Raw genomic sequence first — 12,845 nt, forward strand, 5'->3', positions numbered from 1 at the left:
GAGAGAGAGAGAGAGAGAGAGAGAGAGAGAGAGAGAGAGAGAGAGAAAAGAACTTATAGCGAAAAATGTGTTGAAGAGAGATGAACAAGAGAATAGAAGAAAAGAGGTCACGTGCGAGAAGTTGAAAGCGCGTGGCCGGCGTATCCCTCACGCCGAAGCGAGCATTACGCGCTTTGAACACAGTGTGTTGTGTTCGTTTCTCCCGCGTCTCCGTTGATTTCGCTGCACACTTCGAAAAGTTAAATTTCCGGTAAAATGAGCTTTCAGCTTCGACTATATGGCCTATTTCCCGCTGCAATTACTACTACGTTAACACCCATTTTCGAGATATAATCGAGGCGAACGTAACACCGTATATACGGTTACATTTACGCGTGTACACGTAGTGGTTATACACATTTTACGTAACGAGACTCTACGCGTATCTTTTCTCGTCCTTTCGTCGTCGATACGGGGGTTGGGGTTGGGCTTGGGGTTGAAAGAACGAAATGAATTTTTTTTTCTTTCTTTTTTCTTTTTTTTTTTTAATTCACGATAATATAAGAGAAAGGGTTGGTTAGTTATATCGAAATTTTTTTCAAACGTACCTCCAAATTTCGAGCGACGGTGTAACGTCGTGCTGTGGTTAAATTGCGAACGGCATTTCTCGAATTCGAATCTAAACGAACACCGAGTTTTCACGAAGGTGAAAACTTTTTTTCTCTTCTCTTTTCACAAGACGATTTCCGTTTCACTCGCGTACAGATTCTCACTGGTTGCTCTATTTTCGTGTCGTTCCCAACAACTAAAGCTCAACGACGAGAAATCAAAGTAAAATCCTTCCCCCTCCGCTTCTCGTAGATCTCTTCTCGCACGCGCTATAGATGATGATGATGATGATGATGATGATAACCCTTTCGTTTCTTTTAAAGTACCACAAGACGAGATGTAAAACTGCGTTCTTCGTTCTTCGAAGATCCTACTAACGTCGAAGATGACGATGACCGTCGCTATCGCGACGTGAAAAGCTTCGTCGAGAGACTTACACTCTTATCCCATGCCATCCAATCAAAATTTTCTCCTTGCTTCTATCGTTCGAACATGTATCACAAGTTTCACAAATAATCACTTTCGAAAAACGAAACTCTTTAACCCCCCCTCCCTTTCGATCTCACTTCTGTGCACTTATTCTCACAAGTTGAAAAAGAAAAAAAAAGAAAAGAAAAGAAAAAAAAAAGAAAACGGAGTAAAAAGAAAAAAAAAAAAAGAAAGAAAGAACAAAAAAATACGATCGAAACGTAGGAACAAAGTAGAAATATTAAATCCTAGGAAGATGCAGTAATCTCGTTTCACTTCTTCTTCGCGATGTATAACAGCACTATTCGTACTTTTGTTCGTCAATGATACACGCGCGTAAGATATATATAACGAATATAATTCGTAGCTCGAGAAGAACGACACGTACTGAACGGTGGCGCGCAGCACACTGTTGCTCCGAGTGAGGGTTCGCTGGCACCGAGTCGGCCGGCCTACCCCCACCACCGACGCGAGCGTCACGTTGCCAGCCATCCCCACTACTCGGGTTTGCGACGGCGGAGAAACGTCGGCGGTAAGTCTCCCCCCTCCTCTCTCTCTCTCTCTCTCTCTCTCTCTCCCTCTCTTTCTCTCTGTCTGACTCCCTCTCTCTCAAACGTACATAGGACGCGCATAGGACACGCATACAAATGCTGTCCGTCTCTCTTGCATTCTTTTTTCTGCGTGCAATGCTCGAGTAGAGGGGTGAAAGAAGAAGGGTCGTCACAACGTTCCTGCGTTCTCTATACGCCGAGGGTCACCCAAAGCGATAGCGTCGACCGATGGAAAGGGAAAGGAAAAGAGTACGATGGAAAAGGGAAAAAGAAAGAGCAACAAAGAGGGAGAGAGAGGGAGAGATAGAAAGAGAGAAATTTTCACTGGTGAAAAACCGACTTTCGTCTTGGCAATGGCCCTGCACAGTGCTGCACCCTCGTGACGAGAAACACCCGTTCGGAGTTTGCGCTAGCCGAAGGGATGAAACCCCTCGATCTTAAGCTACGAGTCGAAGAATAATTATATACAATTCGGTTCGATAATTTTCCAATGTTTCTTAACGTTAACAAATGTCCAAGTGGTTCGAACGAAGATCCGAACGATCCAACATAAATGTCGTTTATGCAAGCTAGTGGAATAATAATCGATCATCGATCGGAAGACGTAGGGTGTCGCGACACCTCGCAGTATCTCGCGTTATTAGAATTTCTCGGATGACATAGACGTAATCGTCGTCGTTTTGCTATTCCGATATTGATCGGACGGATCAAAGTGATCTTGTCTAGTTGGAATTTACGATAAATGAAAACTGTTTGTGTACGTAAATAACCATCGACGAAGATAATATCGACCCTTTCTATCTCCGTTTTAACATCGATTTTCCTTCTCTTATTTTCTTGGAATAAATCGAGGATAAAATTGTACAAACCGTTTGTATAGAGATAACTGATACATTCGTATTCTTTCCTCGTAGGAAAATTTTACGGAAGAGACGTTTTCGCGTTATTTGGAGCGCGACATCAAATTTGGTGAAGTGTACATACGCTCGCGTCAGTTTGAATCGCGTCGAGACGTCACGTACTCGTAGTACGAGCTAAAACCATGAAGATATTCGCTTCGGTAAAATGTGATATAGAAATGGTCGAATATTGCATAAGAACGGTTTCATAAATAAAGCAAACGTTTAGGATTATGTGTATATAATGAAAGTTGGGCTCGTGGAAGGTTTACGAAGCGTGTTCGTGTACTTCGTAAATCAAAGTATGTATGATCGTATTGTACATATATAGATAGATATATACCACGAAACGTTTTCGGAATAAGCGAGTACTTAGAGCGAGTTAATAGAAAAAATGAAACAAATCCTGTATAATACTGGACGACGATATTGATTATGTTATCCGTATCGATAATAACGGTGATCGAAAATAAACTTATTTATAATTTCTATCGAAGATACAGAAAAAATATATACGTTTATATCCAACTGATAAATTCATTTATCGATTATTCGGCCATTAAACATTTCTCCGGCTGTTCCAATTATCATTTGATACTATATACGCGTACCTAAACGATAGGATAAACTGTTCTTTAGTAGGAGATATTATAAAAAAGAAAGAAGAAGCGAGGAAGAGAAAGAGTTTTCTAAAGTAACCCTTAAATACAAAAAAGGGGATTCCGCTGACTATGTAAGTTGCGTTCCCAATTGTTAGGCGATTATTTTAAAAGAAGTTTCGCGCGGCAGAAGAAGAGAACTATTTTGTGGAAAGTGGGTCGAACGATGGCGGGAGTGCAACGAACTTCGTATGCTCGCTATTTGCTCACCGTTCAAGATTCTTCCTGGCTAGTAGTTTTCTTTTTAAGATCAAAAGGAAGAACGTCGAGTGGAATTCCAATGTGCGAGGGAACGATCTTGGAACAAGACAGGCAGCTTGTTAATTATTCTGAATGTTGAAATGCGAGTCGAACTATGTTTCGGCGTGTATGTGTGCGTATATACGGAAACACACATGTGTGTGTGTGTGTGTGTGTATGTGTGTAGTATATACATAGTAAGTACATATCGAAGCACACGTGCACTCATCTAAATCCAACGGCTAATTACGCGCTCGTTTAGCGAGAGACAAAAATTCGCTTGGTGGTGCGTCTCCCCTGCGCGCGCGATTTTCCTTCTCTCGCACGTCGTCAGCCGCTTAACGACCAAAGTTGCGATACGTCGCGTTTCTCTTGGGCATTTTAATGGATGAGCAAACCGTCGCATCGACTTTTCCGAGGCAACGACCGTTCCAAACTTTTCCTTCCTTCCTTCCTTCCTTCCTTCCTTCCTTTCTTCCTTCCTTCCTTCCTTCCTTCCTTCCTTCTTTTCTTCCTTCTAATTAGTCGTTCAACGAGGTACCTACTACTAGTAGGTTGGCCTGAATATTTTCATACAGACCGATCGATCTCCATTTTCTTTCACCGAAATACTTTCTTCTTTCTTTCTCTGCTAGATGATAAAACCAAAGTCACAATTCGAAAATTTCGATATTTAACCAACACCGAGAGATTTCTCGCGAACGACGTTAGAGTACAGAGAATAACGACGTACTTTTTTGCTCGCAAATACAGAGATAGAAGAATATAGAAATTGTTAAAGATTTAATAGTTGTTCAGAAACGACCGACAGTCGTCATGTTACCTCGAAAGAACTTGCTCCTGGCGATATTCTCTGATGTTCGCCTACCTACCTACCTACCTACCTACCTACCTACCTACCTATCTACCTACCTACTCGTCTACCTTCTCGTCGGACAAGATTTTTCTACGTTCGTCCATTCGCGTCCGTCAGTCCGTCCGTGAATAGTCGTCTTCTCCTTCGGCTTGTCTTTCTTCTTTCTTTGACTCGCGCGCATTAAACTCGTTCGCGTTAATACACGCGGTAATCCTTTCCTCTTGACGACGAACAAAAAAAGATACGACGAGCTTCTGTATACGTTTTTCTAAACGATACGACGACAGCCGAGAGATAAACTATGGTATGTCGACATGAGGAAAACATTCTATCTTCTTTTGATTTATCTTTATTCCAATATTCTATTTTTCTAACAACTAACCCGTTTATATTCGCCGTCCACGGTGAAAGAAAATAATGAATTTTCTTCGATTTTTATCGAAAAAGAATTTTATTTATTATCAATGAAAGATTCGTTCTTCGAACTTTATTGCCTCTGCAACATGGAAACTTAATTAAAAAGAAAGTAATTCGTTTTCTTATCGTAAAGAGAAGCATAAACTTTTCCTCTAACTTTTTCTCTTTTTTTTTTTCTTTTTCTTTTTTCTTCTTTTCTTTCTTTCTTTCTTTCTTTCTTTCTTTCTTTCTTTCTTTCTTTCGAATGTTTGCGATACATCGAGTTTCTATAATTACGTACGTTCGAACATTCACCAACTCGTCGAGGCGGTTTGCGATCGACTAATTACGTAGCGATACCCTTAATTACACGATAAATATCTTTTTCGTTGACAACGGAAAAAAGAAATGACAATCGTATAAAATATATCCGAGAGCATATTCCCATGCCCGCCTATTTTGTAACACATGTTGTAGTATATAAATTATCAACGAATACCCAAAGTTTAATTACTTCTCGCAGAGCAATTCATTATTCCCATTGGCGATCTATCCTACCGCAATGATCGCGCATGAAACACATTCTCGATAATTTCTACAAATCGATGATTTCCAGTTTCGGTGGTATCGATTGAAAAAAGGGTTTAGGATTTATTTATCGACGATTCGATTATTAACGTTTAAATTATTCAGTAAAACAATCGTCAATTGCCCGTTAAAATCTACACGGATTTAATAAATAATTTGTGTCCTATCAAAATCGATCGATTTAATTATGTATTACGTTATCGATAATATTAATAATATTAATTAAGAAACTGTCGATGCTATGCTATTGAAACAAAAAAAAAAAAAAGCAACGGAAAAGAGAAGAAAAGAAAAGAAATTTTCTTTCCGGTAAAAGTTTAAGTATTACCAAGTGTACTCGCGATCGAATTGTAATTGACTTACAATTTGCTCTCCCTTGCGTCCAATTCGTCTGCTTAACAGGATCTACGGCAATCTCATTCGTCTTAATTATGTGGTCAAGGACGTGCGACCGACGGGACAGAAAGGAGAAAGAGAGAGGAAGGGAGAGATAGAGAAGAAGAAAGAAAGATAGAGAAGAAGAAAGAGAGAGAGAAACAGTAAAGACTAACGAGAGTAAAAACGAGTGAATCTCGGTCACACAGTTGTTTACGTAAAGCTTGAAAGTGTTAGTTTGTGCATTTCTCCACGGTCTTCCCTATTCCAAACTAATTTCAAACTAATTACATACAAATCAAGATATCAATTATTCATCAAACTCACTAGCAGAAACTATTATAAATATATACATACATATATATGTATGTACGTATGTATTGAGCTTATGAGAAACATTATTTATACGAATGACAAAATATAAGTTATATTAAATATTATATACGTTTTAAAATAACATTTGGAAGAGTTAAATCAAATTTTGCTTTTCTAGTTCTCATCTCTCTTTCTTATAATTTTCTATACGACGATAAGTGAGAAGCTTTGCGTGCAATGGTTCATGAAAACGCGTTGAAAGTCACGGTTTACGGTATATACCTACTGTTCCACCGACAGAGTGCGGTGGATAAAATTAATTAAACGGTAGCAACCACTACCAACTCTCCCCTACCCTACCATCACCAACATTACCAGCGTTAGGAGCGTCGGCATTAGCTCTCTCTCCTCTCTTTCGAGCTTGAAGCTTCGACTCATTCTACTTCATCGATCCGTTCTTATACGTATGTATTTACCTCGTGAAGCTTTGAGTTTCCAATTGTAGACAACGTTTGTGGAATAGACTCGTCATTTTCTACTACTTTTGATTTATCGTTTTCCTCTCCCTCTCTCTTCTTCTCATTCCTATCGCTATTCTTGATATTTTCTTTATCAACTGGTTTTTATCGATGTATAATACCTAATAAATAAGATTTAACAGATCAATTTTAATTTTGATTTTAATTTTGATCATTTCGACTATTTCGATCTAATTCGAACTTTTTATTTTATATTGTTGGCAAAGTAAAATATATGGTACGGATTCAGGTCATTGTTTAATGGTGTTCTGATAGGAATAGAAGTGTATATCGTAGGAAGGAGAAAAGTCCATTAGGGAGGGTAGTGGATATCTTTGTCGTAAGTATGTCATGGCGCATGATTATGCTATCGGAATAATAGTCGACTTTGATAACGACTTCCAATGTGTTCGTTTTAAACTACGACGTTCGCGTCGTTCAAAGACAATTTCGTTGGAGAAAATTTAAATTTTTATGAGATTCGTTGATTTCTTTTTCTTTTCTCTTTCCTCCTATTTTTTTTCTGTCCTTTTTTTCTTTTTCCTTTTTTTTTTTGTCGTTGGGAAATGATTAAAAAAGAGCTGCATTTAGCATTGATATTTTCTTTTTTCATCTTTACGTTGGGTACCAGCGAGATGCGAAAGCTAATACTAGCGTATTTTGTCTGTTAACGTTCATTGTAATCGCATCACCGATCATTATTGACGAATTTCACGGTGCAATGATCCCGGCTTTTAAACGCTTATTATATCCGCTTCAAACGAAGGGCCTTTATCAATCTAAAATCGTATTAGAAAAGAGATTTCACTCGTGTTCGTATTAAAAAGCAAATTTTCAAATCGGGTTTCCTTCTATTTAGCAACTAATGGAAGTAGTGCATTTGAGATTCATTTGTAATTAGTCGGTCAATTTAAGCTTATGGATACGGGCCGATTCACTTTTACAAAAACGCCATCGTTCCATTTATAGAATTATTAAGCTCCCGAACAATTAATTGATTACGTTCGCCTCGATTTTTGTTTTTATATTTATTCTAATTCCAATCCGAAAATCCTATTGTAGAAATATTCGTAATCCGTTCGTCAAAATTTCTATCAAAGATCATTGATCGGTGAGGTGCAAAAAAAATAAAAAAACAAAAAAATAAAAAAAAATAAAAAAAAATGGAAAAAAAAGAAAAAACTCGAGAGAGAGAGAGAGAGAGTCAGAGAAAAAAAAAAGATTTTTGGACGATTGCGAAACGCAAGAGAGAATGCCCGAGGGATGACGAGAATTCGATTTTGTGTTCGATCGCGAGACTACCCGCGAAATTTTCTGTTACAAGCTCCGTCGTAGTTTCTCGTAACATTCACGAGCGAATGGCTGTCGTTCGTGAGCACAGAACAGCTCGGCAGCTTTTTTGGAAGCTTTCCAAGTGCACCGGCTTTGCCGAAGGGTGGACTCTGAAAAGGTGATGCAGCGAATTTTCAGAGTGTTTGTTAAACATTCACCTCCACTGTCTCGAGCGTCACCTCGGCCAAAGACGTGACGAACTTCGTACTGCTTCTTGAGTTTCTTCACACGAAGACCTACTTTAAAGCTACGTTTTTCGAGTACAAAATAGTATGAAAATTGAGCCGTACAGATGTTTTTATAAACAGAAGAACTAAAAGACGAGTAAAGCAATTGCACGAGAAGATAAATTTGACAATATTTGCAAAGACAATTAATTGCATTTGTTTACCTCTCGTTTGAAAAAAAACAATATATATATATAACAATATATACAATATATATATGCTATGCAATAGTGATTGGGAGTACACTAAAAAATATTTTACAGTGTTTAAAATGATTGGACTGTTCACCGAATGCAATTGTCTGCAAATCCATTAAACAGATTTGTCACACTAAATACTCGTTTATCAGAGATCCATTAACAATAAAGATATCTAATCGTCGAGTTTAAAGTTGTATACTTATCTCTACATATTTTCTAAAGAACTTTTCAACATTTGATTTGAAAGTAGTCGCCTCGTTGACCGTATCTCGCCACTTTTTCTTCGAACGAAGACCTCTTTTCGATTAGTTCTGTTTGCGAAGACGATGCGTCATCGCCGAACAAACGTAAACTAATCTTTCGACGATTTTTAGTCCTCCCGATAATTTAGCCGAGAATCGTCAAAAATGTTTGAAGGATAGCTATTCACACGAGTATAGATTTCTATCGATGTAAATTTTCTTCGTATTGCTCACAGTGAAAAATATATCGTAAGAGAGAGAGAACTCCATGATGTTGCGATACTATAAACAAACACTTTCGATAAGAACGTGTTAGCTTTAAGATAGAAAAGCTTTAAGATTAATCATGAATCCCTAAGAAATATTTTCGATCGAACGATAATACTGATTTGAATCTATTGTCTTCTCGTACGAGGCTAAGCTTAACTAATTATATCGTTCGAAGTTCGAAACATTAGTTTGTTCAAACGAACAAATAATTAATGCGTCCCTCGAATGTAGACTTTTCTTTCGGAGGCTGAAGCAATTTGAAAGTTTCAAAAACCTAATTCCGACGACTAATTACTTTTCCGATAAGTTCGACGAGAGAAAAAGTAGAAAAAACGAATCGTTAAATATTTTTCTTCAATGGCTAGGAGGAGGGGGGGGGAGGTGAGAGACAGAGAGAGAAGGATGGAAGGGTGGGGGGGGGGAAGTAAATCATAAAACGACTGTTTATCGAGTGTCGAGCAAATTAACTCGTCGATCGAAGGGCGAACGTTCGACGTTAATGACGCATCGAACATCACAATATACACGAGTACTTAAGTACTTACGTTCGTCGTATCATAAATATTTACGTACAGACAGGTTAAATGATTTCTCAATAACCCGAAGTCGTGACAACCGGTGTCGCGACGTTTAACGACGCGTCAAAGCGACACGGAAATCACTCTCTCGATCTCTATTCGTAGATATTTCTTTTTATTCGATTTATTCAACGTTTCGTTGAAACTATAGATATTTTTTTTTGTACTTTTGTACCTCGTATTGTCAGAGATTTAACGTTCGCAACAGATCGACTCAAACCCGATGTCGTGCACGCGTCACTTTTCTATTTTCCCTTTCTTTTTTTTCCTCTTTTCTTTTCTTCTTTTTTTTTTTTTTACATTTTATACTATCAACCTTGAAAAGTGACCGCCAGACGGCGGGGAGATTACGTCGAAAGACTTTATCGAGAGACAAGATTCCTGGCTAAATGGACGTCACGTTCTAGGACGAAAAGAGGATATCGTACCTGTTACAAAAAGGGCAAAGAGAGAGAGAGAGAGAGAGAGAGAGAGAGAGAGAAAGGGTAGAGGGGGTAGAAGGGAAGTGTCGGCGGTGCTCATGGTTAATTTTCAGACGACTATGTTCTCCAACACACGTTACAACGGACGAGCACGAGCTTTTAAATAAACATGAGAGACATTCTTGAGCTTGGTCTTGCTGTGAGTTACTATGGAATAGTATAGAAGAGAAAAAGAGACAGAGAGAAAGAAACAGAGAGACGGAAAGAGAAAGGACGATAAAACGAGTTTCACGATGCGATCGTGTACTTACGATAACTTCGTAGATAAGATAAAAGTGGCCGACGGAGGTGCCAGAAATCGTCCTGTTATGTTCCCAGGGAATACACTCGAGAATGTACTTAACTTGTATTGCGATCAATGTCGTATAATCATTTAAACGTAATAAATTACGCTTAATCTCAATATTTTATTTCAATGCAAAGTTTAATGATCTTAGTTGAACTTTGTAATACGTCATTATGAAAAAAGAAAAGAAAAAGGAAATGTGCAGCAGGCTTGATTCGAAAAGAAAAAAAAAAAAAAAAAATAATTTTCAATACCAACATGAAATTCAATATTTTCCAAATAACGTGGACCTGTAGATACACGAAAAAGCACACTTTTTAGTACAATTATAAAATTCTATATTTTCCACATGGTATATAAACTATTAAACTATGAAACATGTTGTAGTTAATATACATAAGTATGCATTTTTCGTTTTGAAAAACAATTCGTACGCGTCAATGCGTGTTCTTCAATATCGGGAAATCCAATATTTTCAAAATATTATATAGACCTGCAGATTCACGAAAAAGTTCATTTTTCAGTTCCATCATAAAATTCAATATTTTTTTTTTTTTAAAGTTCGTGAACATAAATACGTATTAAGTTATTTATAATACGTATTAAGTTATGAAAAATAATGCGATTTATACACACACACACACACGTATTGCATTATACGTATGCACTTATAATATTTACTCTAGCCGGATTATATATTGTACTTTCTAAAATTAATATTACTCGCAATAATTTTTTGTTATAAATAGGGAATGGATTTATGTTTCATAGAACAGATCGACGTTTCCTCTCGATTCATCCCTGCGTTCATCGTCGTACAGACGTTCACAGGCGAATGGGAAGCGATGCTTACTGATTTACGATTCGAAAAGAAATTGCGTATACGTAGGTGGACGATGATTTATCGCTCGGGAATAAAATTGCGAATACCTGTGGATGCTGGGGAGATCGTCGCTTTGCCAGGAGTACGAAAGGGGTGGAATAGAAGAGACAAAAAAAAGAGAGACAGACAGAGAGAGAGAGAGAGAGAGAGAGAGAGAGAGAGAGAGAGAGAGAGAGAGAGAGAGAATAAAAAAAAACAAAAGAGAAAAAAGAGATATAGAAGTGCAAACAGAATCAGACAAAATCCATAGTCAGGATCCTATAGCGTTCTATCGTATTTACAATTGTGTATCTACGGTACAAACGATCGTATGTGTTTGACAAATAATTTCATAATAATACCACAAATATTTAGCGAGTAGGTAGCACGGACGACTGTAAAGTTTTAACTTATCACTAGGACATTTTTTCATCGAAAATACAACATTGTAAAAAATATTAGCGATTGATGGACAACAATGTATCGAACTTTTTTCTCTCTCTTCTTCTTTTTTTCTTTTTTTTTTTTTTATTTTATTTATTATAATATTTAAAACTTTGGAAATGAATTAACTCTTATGCCAATTAAAAAAAGGAGCGTGATATGTTGGACAAATACAAACATTTGTTCGTAACGTTCATCGATTGATTCACGTATGTATGTCCGACGATTCGCAATTTTGATTATCATTTATTTCATACGACGAACACTCGTTTGATTGCCGATAAAAAATTTCTTTATACGATACTACACGATTAAGTTTATATTTCCAATTTTTTTCTCTTCTCTCTCCCTTTTTTCTTTTTCTTTTTTCTTTTTTTTTTTAAATATTTTATGTTTTCTTTTTCGTTTTATTTTCTTTTTATTTTATAGAAACGTCGAATATCTACATGGAAACGAAATAAAAAAATCCTGTTGGCGACCATTATGACGCGTTATTTTTTGTTGTTACTATCACAATCAGTAGCAGCGTAGAGTTTATCTCGGTGGGAATCACGTTGCGACCTACGATTGTTTTAATTTTTCGGTTAGTTCAACTGCAGCGGACAACGGAGCAGCGAACTCCACTGGCAGTGGTATTCGGCGGGCTCGAGATCAAAACGTTTTGATCGAAACCCTCGAGATACACACACACACACACATGCACGCACGCACGCACGTATATAAACACATGCATAAAAACACACACACACATATATATATATAAATAAATGAAACGATAACGACTCACGTGATATTCTATAACGAAAAAAATCAAATTCTTTGGAAAGAAGAAAAAAAGAGCGAGAGAGACTGCAAAAAATGTTGAAAGGAAGATAAGTGAAATTAGATCCTATCTTAATTTGCTCTCTCTCTCTCTCTCTCTCTTTCTCTCTCTACTTCTACCCTAAATTTATAGTATTAAAAAAAAAAAAATTGTGCAAAAGATGAAGTATTCTGGAAACGATTGACAATGAGATATATCAAAGCGACGTTTGACTGACAAATATTACCTGTGATAAAATTTCGTTAGAAATTTCGATAGAATTTCGTTTGATACAACTTCGTAGACATTTCATTTTAATTTTGTCAAAGCTTTTGATAATTTTTCGTTTGGTGAGTCGATCGTATATCGTTGTTAATCTCGTTGGAACGACGTGCCTCTTTTTTTCTTTTAAACGTATATTTACTTATATATATATATATATATATATATATATATATATATATGTATGTATATATATCGAAGAGTAGAACGTAGCTCAAGCTACGATGTGATACACGGAATTCGAAGAACGCTAACGTCACACATTTCTCGTGGATTTGGCGATAAAGTCGAAAAAGTTGGATGGACACGAGAGAAATTATTTCCTAGCGAAATATTCTCAGATACTTTTTAGCTCGTCTCTCTCTCTCTCTCTCTCTCTCTCTCT

The 12,845-nt window shown here is 37.1% G+C and overlaps 1 protein-coding gene across 4 annotated transcripts in view; it reads right to left on the bottom strand.

Annotated features, from left to right (window-relative positions):
- The window catches only part of LOC122637874 (inactive histone-lysine N-methyltransferase 2E), a 394,264-nt gene that overhangs the window by 125,994 nt on the left and 255,425 nt on the right, over positions 1 to 12,845 (bottom strand). For 2 of the 4 annotated variants that reach the window (XM_043830365.1, XM_043830363.1), the window contains exon 1: positions 588 to 1,040. The exons of the other annotated variants lie outside the window; for them this stretch is intronic. The gene's annotated coding sequence lies outside the window, so the exon portion shown is untranslated. Of the gene's footprint in view, positions 1 to 587; positions 1,041 to 12,845 lie in introns of those variants that run through there. 4 annotated transcript variants of the gene reach the window in all.

This window comes from Vespula pensylvanica, chromosome 2 (assembly GCF_014466175.1).
Source record: "Vespula pensylvanica isolate Volc-1 chromosome 2, ASM1446617v1, whole genome shotgun sequence".
Taxonomy (NCBI): Eukaryota; Metazoa; Arthropoda; class Insecta; order Hymenoptera; family Vespidae; genus Vespula; species Vespula pensylvanica.